The 9,292-nt window shown below is 29.9% G+C and overlaps 1 long non-coding RNA gene across 1 annotated transcript; it reads right to left on the bottom strand.

Annotated features, from left to right (window-relative positions):
• Positions 1 to 204: 204 nt before the first annotated feature.
• Positions 205 to 8,362, bottom strand: LOC143251943 (uncharacterized). The gene is made up of 3 exons (XR_013028753.1): positions 8,167 to 8,362; positions 4,564 to 4,616; positions 205 to 802 (listed from the first exon to the last, which is right to left on the bottom strand). It is a non-coding gene; the product is annotated as an uncharacterized LOC143251943 (long non-coding RNA).
• Positions 8,363 to 9,292: the final 930 nt, after the last annotated feature.

The raw sequence follows: 9,292 nt of genomic DNA on the forward strand, positions 1-9,292 counted from the left end.
CCCAAATATCATGATACTTCATAGGATATACAAGGTCCACTCAGCTACTGAATCACAATCACTAGAAGGTGCTTTCATTGATTTGTGATTATTATCATAATCGAGTAATCACAATAACAAAAAACTTTAGTATTTAACCTTTATTCGTGTAATTGTACATTACACTCTTAATGTTGGTGTTAAAGATGGTGAGCGACGCTAACATGGCATCTGATTTGAATTTATTTTGGTAAAGAGTTACAGTACACTTGAAATGTGTTCATGAAATAGTTGTAAGCGTTATATGGTTGTACGATGTCAAATTTCCAAAATACTTGTAAATAAATGTGCCATGAATGCAAAATAATAGTACACCTCTAATTTTGAGCTGTTGCCCAAAGGAAGACAAGCCGGTCAGTCACTAGCACCCCACTATTCAACATCCACGCTAAAAAAAAAGTTGTTTTTCAACCATAAGCTGAGAAATTAAATTATAAATGGATGTGATCTGGAACCACGCATAGACTCAAAGGTCAGCGGAAATATACGACATTAAAAGGCACGTGAAACAAATACGCAAAAAATGGGGACAACTGTTTTACAATATATATTTTAAACAAGAAAAAATGTGAAAAATACTATTTCACGATATACATTTCAACCAAGCATTGCCTAGGAATTTTTTAAAATTAAAGTAGTAATATCAGTGGAAAACCACGACGGGTGCACAGATCGATGTGGGACAGCGGTGAGTCTTCGGAGTTACAACTAAAATCAGGGGTTGGATTCCCCTCGGTGAACACAGATCGTCGATGTGGCGTTGCTATAAATAAAACGCAAACAAATCGATGTATATGATAGACTCTTATTCTCAAGATTAATTAATGACACTACTAAATGTTCATGAAATGTTAACAGGTTTATTAAGATATCTACAAATTAACTTCATATGTCTTAGGATCGCAAAACCGAATTCACAAAACTTTTCTCATCAAAGATATAGTATCTTGTTACACAAAATATCACCACATCTCAAACCAGTTTAATACTGACAATATTGCTGCTGTCGCTTACGAAATGTCATGCAGTACTGGTCTAAGCTTTATAGGAACACATCTTAAAAGCAAATTTTATTCTTTGATGAAGGTAATTTTTGAAAAGAAAGATATTGTTAAACTTCACATCTAATACAAGATTTCTCATCTTTTTCTCTCAATTACAAGAGCGATATGTGTTTAGACCACAGATTAACTGATGTCTAACGGAAAAACGAAAGGTTCCAATAAAATGCAGCTTCAGAATGGTTTAGGAAAGATCAAAAGGATCATGAACAATAAAGTAAAACAAAAACAAGTGTAGTTTAAAACATAATTAGTTTATTTAACACAAAAACACGCCAGTGCCACTTCGTGTCGTCTGAGTGGTGGGTTAGAAAACTGTAGGAGAAGAAAATGGATTCCATTGATGTGCCACTGGTAAATTTACGTACAGATAACACTGAAATCCAGTATTCAATTTTCAATGGTGAACATAATACATATACATCGTATGTGTTGTAGATATGGTAAAACCTGAAATTGTAAAATCTAAATGCTTCTACGTGTTTCAGTAGGTTACCAAAATCAAATTAACTCTGTTATTGTATGTAAGTTCCTTTAAAGTTCACACAAACATTAGTGTAATTCAAGTCCAGGTGAAGTCTACATAAGTTCTACTGTGTCAGGTTTAAACTTTTTCCCAAATATGACAATAAATATTTAAGTTCCTGACTCAAGAAACAGTGGCTGGTGCCTGTTAGATGAACTGGGCAATGGGCAGTGAAGATCATGGGCGAGTTCATCAACAGCTACTGTCCGATTCGCCAATAAGAATAAATTTGCAAGATAACTGAAAATCACGTGGTTATTTTTAAAATGAAAATGCTTGAGTGTCAGAATAAATTGTTACAAATACATGCGGCTGTTTAATATAGTTCAAGAGTCACTTGTAATAATCTGTTTGTTAACTGTTTGCTATATCTGAATAATAAATCAGTTTCCTCTTCTTACAAACTTTCATGCTAGAGATAAATACCTATGTTAAAAGCCACAGATAGGCGTGCTAAAGGTGGAAAACTTTCCTGGATGAGTAGTGGGTATCTGAAGACTTCTATAGCAAAATATGGGTACAAATGTACATTGTGGTGGCATTTTATGTAGTTGACACCATTATAAATTTTCATATAAAACCACAGACAAATATCTGACCTTCGAATTTTGTTGAACATAAATGTCGTATCTATTCTACAGTAGGGATTTTCTAGCACTAGTAAAGGTGTAGATTTTATGATTTTAGGTGTTGGAAAAATTAACCAATCAACGGGAGTAAGGGAGATTAACCTTGAATGTGGGATGTTTCCGCCAAATGTGGAAAACGTAGAAGCTCTTTATTAAACCCTTGTAAGATATTGGCATTTCCTTTTGCTGAAGACAATACATACCTTATGTATCCTGTAAAAAGTCTTAAAATAAAACGATAAAACCCTGTAACCCAAGATGGACGTTCTTTTGAGGCAAACTGTAAAAAGTCAATAGTTCGTAATTGATACACTTGTGCGTCCTTCTGAGAACTTAAATATGTTTATTTTTTAGAAAAAAGGTATTATTTGAACATGGAACATTTACTACAGTGGTCTAAGAATATATTTTCTGTTGAATTAAAAGCAGATCTGAAGTGTAAGCAATTTATTATGCAGATTTTCCATTGAATGAGCCTCACAATGGACAATATTTAATATACAATACGTAAAACAACATGGTAACGGGGGTGTTACCAAGGGATAAGTTTAGATACGAATAGAATAACACCATCTCTTGATATGGAGGACAAGGTTTACACCCCCTTTGATCCTAACATGGATCAAATTCCGACGTCGGACCGCATAGAGACACTAGACAATTTGTTTCAGTTCCTTTCTATGAGTTAATGGTCATAGTAGTTTGTGAATTTTTTCCCTCATTCAAAAGGTTTGTTAGGAGATCAGTGAAATTTATTGTTTTTTGACATTATATGTTATTGTTAGTGACTTCTGTATTTAATTTAAAAGTAACAGTCGAGAAGTACATTAATCTTTCTGTTAACAAAATTTAAATAAAAAATAAATTAGAGTTTAGGTAACTATTGTCACCAGTAGCTGTATCGTGTAAGTGTGCGTTACAAAGTACAAGAGGATATACTGACTAAACAAACGTTGTAAAAGTTAGGCAATAAAATCAATATTGGAGTGAGAGAAAAGGTAAGAAGTGTGAAAGAAATTTTTTAGATAATGAAATAGAAAATATGGCAATAAATATTTCCTTTAAAAAGAATGAGAAAAAGCTCATTTTATTTCATAATTTAATATCATTGTACGATGGTGATATAACTACTGTTCGTGCTATTGTTAGGGTAAAATAAATAACAATCTAAACTTTTACCTTAAAAATATTTGTTGAATTTGGAGATTATAGAGGTTATACAAATTAAATATGAAAACTGCAAAAGTAATTTTATTCATAGGGTAAATTTTATTTTAAATTCAAATGGAGTTTGTAAGGCTTTGGAAATTCAGAAAATTGTTTACTATATTTTATTAAAATATTTATTTGTTTTGTGTACAACATACCTGTATTGTTATTAAAAGCTTGACAAATTTCTTGAGACAACACTTAGTAATGTGACTCAGCTTGGCCAGTTTATTTGCATTAAATTCTTGCTGGGTGATATTCTGTTTTGTTTTAGCAATCAAAGCCAACAGTTCATAGGAAGCTTGATGTGTTTAGGCTGACATTACTCCAAATAGTAATGGAAATGTTTTTAATCTATTTTTAGGTTGATTAGAAAGCCACATATATTTGTTGTACAAAAATAATTTACTATGAAAAGACAGGCTTATCAAACCATACCTTAACACAAAACATCAAGGCTAAATTTCTTGTTGTTTATGTATATCTCTTTATTTAGTGTTATATCATTTTAAACAAAATTAATTCAAATTCTAAAATTAATAAATTAGGTAAAACTTTTAAAAATCTAAATTACAATTCTATTGATTACATTTGGAGGAATGTAATTTGGTCATTGCCTCTTGATGCAACTGAACTGATTATTTACCCTATGCTCTTTGTTAGGTGATTGATTGTTTTGTTATTGCCAGTTATACATATCTAAAAAACAATAAAGTTAAATGAAAGCAGTTGCATAAATGTTAAAAAGGTCTAAAGGTCTTAGGAAGAATAATTTTAGCTACTTAATACAATCTGTAGTCATTCTAAAAAAAAAAGAAAAGCTAATTTTTATTTCATATTTTTCAACTTTTTACTCACTGTACATTGATAATTTTGTTCAGAATATACAAAAACACTAATGGTTTTGTTTTGAGCACACTAAAATCAACCCAAAATAAAAATTTAAAATTCAATTTTTTTCTTTTTATGAATAAAATTAAATATAACTTTTTCATGGAAGAAATTTCAACTCTAAAATTTAAAACTCAGATAGGGTGAACCTATCCTGGTATCATACAGTTAATACAAGAAAGAAAAAGATATAAAGTAAACAATCTACCTCATTTTTATCTATTTCATCTCGTAAGGCTATTGTCTCCTCTTGTAGTTTATCTAAATAAAGTAGAAGTAACATATTTACTGTATGTGATAAGAAAAAATACACATGTCCAGCTAAAAAAAATCCAAAAAATAATTATCAACATAATTTGAATATTTCCAATAAAATCTAAGGTTACTCACTTTGCTGTTTTCCACTTTAGAAACTATAAATTGTAGTTATCATATCTCATCATATGACATCCTATGCAGGTTTTAATAAAATGAGATAAATTCTAGACTTCTTTATATTGGATCCCTACCACTGAGATACCAGTGGTTGAGGAGAGAACCTGTGTTAAAAGTTGCAAAACCAAAATACACAAAATTTCAGAGAAAAAGAACCGTCAATGTTCTTTATGAAAGTTGAAAAACTTCCAAAGCAGTGTGTCCGACAGCAATGGGCCCCAAATCCATAACCCAAGCAAATATGGAGTAATGCCCTTATGCATGGCATGGTGGTATTCTCTTAAAGTAAGCCCAGTGTATGCCCATAAACATACTTCTGACCAACTAAAGGAACATTCATAAAGTGAACATTATATTTAGGAAAGATAATCTTCCAGAATGCCAATGCTTTATAAGGTTTCATCCACAGAATACTATTCAACAATATACTTGTCAAATTCCAATTGTTCTGATTTCTTATGATGTGCTTTGAAAGTCAATAAACTGATAAAAAATAAGAAAGAGAATCCTTGGAAAACTTGTCATGTTATGTGATATCAGGCAGCAGAATGGCTACTCCTGATAATGAAGGAAGTAGTTCAAAGGATATTACGTGACTTATAACATCATTCATATAATGTGTGATTAACTCATGTTTACGAAGTAAAATAATATCTTGTGTTACAGCAATGGTCATGCAATTATTAAGGAGATGTTCCTTCTTTTTTTTTTTTGTGAAAATTGTGTTCTTGCCACTTTACATTCTACTCTTACATTAAAAAATAAAAAGAATATTCATAACTGTTCCTCTCAATTATTTTAAAACATAAGAAACAACAAACAGGTGAAGCAAAAACAAATGACACATAATCTATTATTCATGTGCTGATTAAACAACAACTTTGCAATGGCAATCCTGATTAAAGAATGGAAAGTTAAGCAAATACTGTTTTATATATATGAGAAGAAGATAAAATATCTATATAAAATTCTCACAACAGATGTAAATGGAATTTTTATAACATACAATTTCATAACTCTACTTTTTTAATTTAAGATTTCTTGACTGGATTAATCTAGTTTTTATATACAGGATCTTTTACGATGCTAAGGAATTGAAGTTACAAATATTTCTTCTTACAATGTATATAGCCTTTATGTTTTAGTATTTATAAAAAAGTTAATACTGAAATAAAAGTTTCCTAAACCAGTTGTTATAAATTTAAAGTACCAGTAGTTGTGAAGGAATCAAATCACGACACTAAAAGGTCACTTGTATTTATTGAGGGTTAATTATGAGTTGCATCATTGTTTACAAAACACCTATTTTACACATGGGATAAAAATTATAATGCAAACAAACTAATTACTTTTGATAACCAACAACACACTAACCAAACTGAAGTATAAACTTTATAATGAACTTGGTCACATAAACTGCAAATCAAACTAAAATGACTTGTCTTTTTTTACATTTTAAGATGACAAGGAAACTGTACACATCAGGCTATTTAAAATGTATTTAAACTGCTTTAACTATCTCAACACAACCTCTGCCAGTTTGATAGACCAGGTGACTTCTTTGTATTCATTAAGTCTTTTGAGATTGAACACCAGTAACTTTTAACATAGTGTGTATATCTTCACAAAATTTAGCAGTGTTTCAGTTAACATAAGACTTTCACATACAAAAGAATATTTTTCTTAATAAATCAACAAAATTACCTATATGAAAAGTGATTTTCATGTTAAGAATAAAAATAATTTTCTTCATCTCCAAAATTTCAAATTTCATTTGTGTAATCTTTAAAACCTCATTTACACATTCCAAATGTTTGTTTTTAGGATTATTTTACACTTTATGTTATTTTCTCTACCATAACTCCATACATGATTGGTCAATTTGACTAAACTGATGGAAATAAAACTAGTTACCTTTTTTCTTTTGAGAATAATTTCAAATGTAATACGAAACTACCTTTTTTTTATCCTAAGTAGCTTTAAACTTGAAACAGAATATGTTTATTTTTTTAAATTTATTTTTTATTTCCCTTTGAACCATGTTTAACTACTATTCATGCCATTGTAAGTTGTAAATCAGTTGGAGAACATAAGCCCACTTTACACAATAGAATTAGCTGACCAAGAACTACTCATGTGCATACCTCATGAAATATTTTTATTATTTATTTTACCTAATCTAACCTTAACTAACCTAGAGATATCTACTTTTATATATTAGTTACTTTTATAATATTATAATAATAAAGAATAAACATGAAAATCAAGAAATAAAAGTACTTACTTGAGAATTGTTTTTTGTTGTCTGCTTTTGATGACACCTGACATTACTTTTTTATACAAATAGTAGTAGTCGTGTAGTACATAATTTTTTATTTAATTACATAATGCACCAAAGAACATAAAATAATAACATACAAAAAGCATACACTTTCTTCTAAACCCACAATTTTTCTGGGTTCCTAACTATGTGGCAAGAGTGATTACAAATTCATGTTAATTCGATGTGAAGCAAAGATTTATTTCAAGTGTAATTCATAATTATCTATTCAGAATACAATAAAATATAATGTCATTTGACAGATGAAAAACTTTGGTTTCTATTGGTTACAGATAATATATATAACTAAACATAAGACAACTATCAATAAATCTTGAAAGAGAAATATGAAAGGTGGATGTAGCAGGAGGAATCTAATTTTCTATTTGATAACTCTGCAATTAAAAATTGAAAGCTATGAAAATTATGCTTTGTTTAAGGACTGATGATTTAATGGTGAAGTCAGTAGTTACTGGACAGGTCATGGATAAAATATAGAAAATACCAAGAGAAAATGTGTTGTGTCACACTGGAGGAAATTCAAGACTTTTTAGATACTGCTTTATAGAATTAAGAACTTAAAACTTATTCACCATAAAATATGGATTATTAGCTGAGATCTTATGCTATACTAATTGAAATAACATAAAAAGTAGTTTAATGAAATTTTAAATGGGCAGTAAAGAATACCCATATCAATAAAATTAATGACAACTTTCACAAAGTATTTATGAGTTTTATACTGAAATACTACAAATGAAGCATTTAGCTTCCTAACTTACAAAGTTCTATAATCCCTTGTGCTCTCTTCACAGACAATACTTTCAAGTCAAAATCACTAAATTATTTTTGATGTAAATGTTCTTACTGTACAAGTACAAGAATAAATTATTATAATAAACAGTGTCAACAACATGTCATGCACAAATATTAGCAAGGATTAAAATAATTGATATCACATCATAAAACATGAAGCAAGATGAGTCTTGTGATAATCAGTTTTATCTTGTATCACATTTACTGCTAATCAATAAAAGAATAAAATATTATATTTACCAGCTATTATTTGCAAAGTTCCATCTGTGGTGCATAAAACAGTAAAAAAACAACTACGTGTCAGTACCACATCTGTCATCACAATGTAAAATTCAAGTTATTCAAACTATCATGAAATAGATTATACCATCACTCCTTTCAAAGAAGGAAAATTTCTAGCAAACCACTAACAGCATAAACAGTTCTACTTTCACTAAGTCTTGCCCTAATACACAGATCTTAGGAGAGTTGGTAAAATTACAATTGGCAAAATGCTGATGTCAGAATGAATAAATACCAAGTGGCATTCTGACATTGTAGATCTAATCATGCTAGTGAAACTTACAAAAGCCCAGTAATGGGCTGGGAGCGATCCCAAAACTGAGCATTGAACAGTGATAATTTTCACTTTGTAACCAAAATTTTCTGCAAGATGTGTATGAGGCACAAAGAAAACTGAAACTGATCCAAAACTTCAATCATTCATAGATATTGGAAATTTCAAAAATTTTGTTATGGAAAATTGCATAGTTAAACACAGGAGGTTTGATCAGCACATTAAAATAGAAAGAACCGACACAGGGACAATATTTCCCACAGATCTACCAACGACTAGGTTTCTAATGTCACAACAGAATTATGTATTATTGAATTTTCAGTTTATTAAAACATTAAAAATTCCACATAATATAAAATAAATGAAATCATAAAAAAGTTACAATTATTTATTAACTTACAATCATAAAACCTAGATTTAAGGCCAGAAATGTATGATTTTCTTATACTGAAAAACAATTTCTGATAGGTACTTACTTTCCTCACATAAATAACCATTCTTGTTCAGTGATGCCCCCTATTTACACAAAAACATTTTGTGCATGCCACAAACTTTGAATCTCTCACATATGGAAATAGCCGATTCCAATGCATCTCGCATACAAATCCTCATGAGACAACCCTACACCAAAAAGTATGTAGCATACTCTCTTGATGCATATGACTTCCTCTATTTAATTCTATCAAAGTATCACTCTGAGTTTTGGAGAAAATAGAAACACCACTTATCAGTGTGGAGGAAGGCTGGAAAGTGTGAAAGGTGATAATTACCTTTCAGAAATCCATTTTCATTATAGGAAAATTATAAATT

Source organism: Tachypleus tridentatus, chromosome 6 (assembly GCF_004210375.1).
Source record: "Tachypleus tridentatus isolate NWPU-2018 chromosome 6, ASM421037v1, whole genome shotgun sequence".
Taxonomy (NCBI): domain Eukaryota; kingdom Metazoa; phylum Arthropoda; class Merostomata; order Xiphosura; family Limulidae; genus Tachypleus; species Tachypleus tridentatus.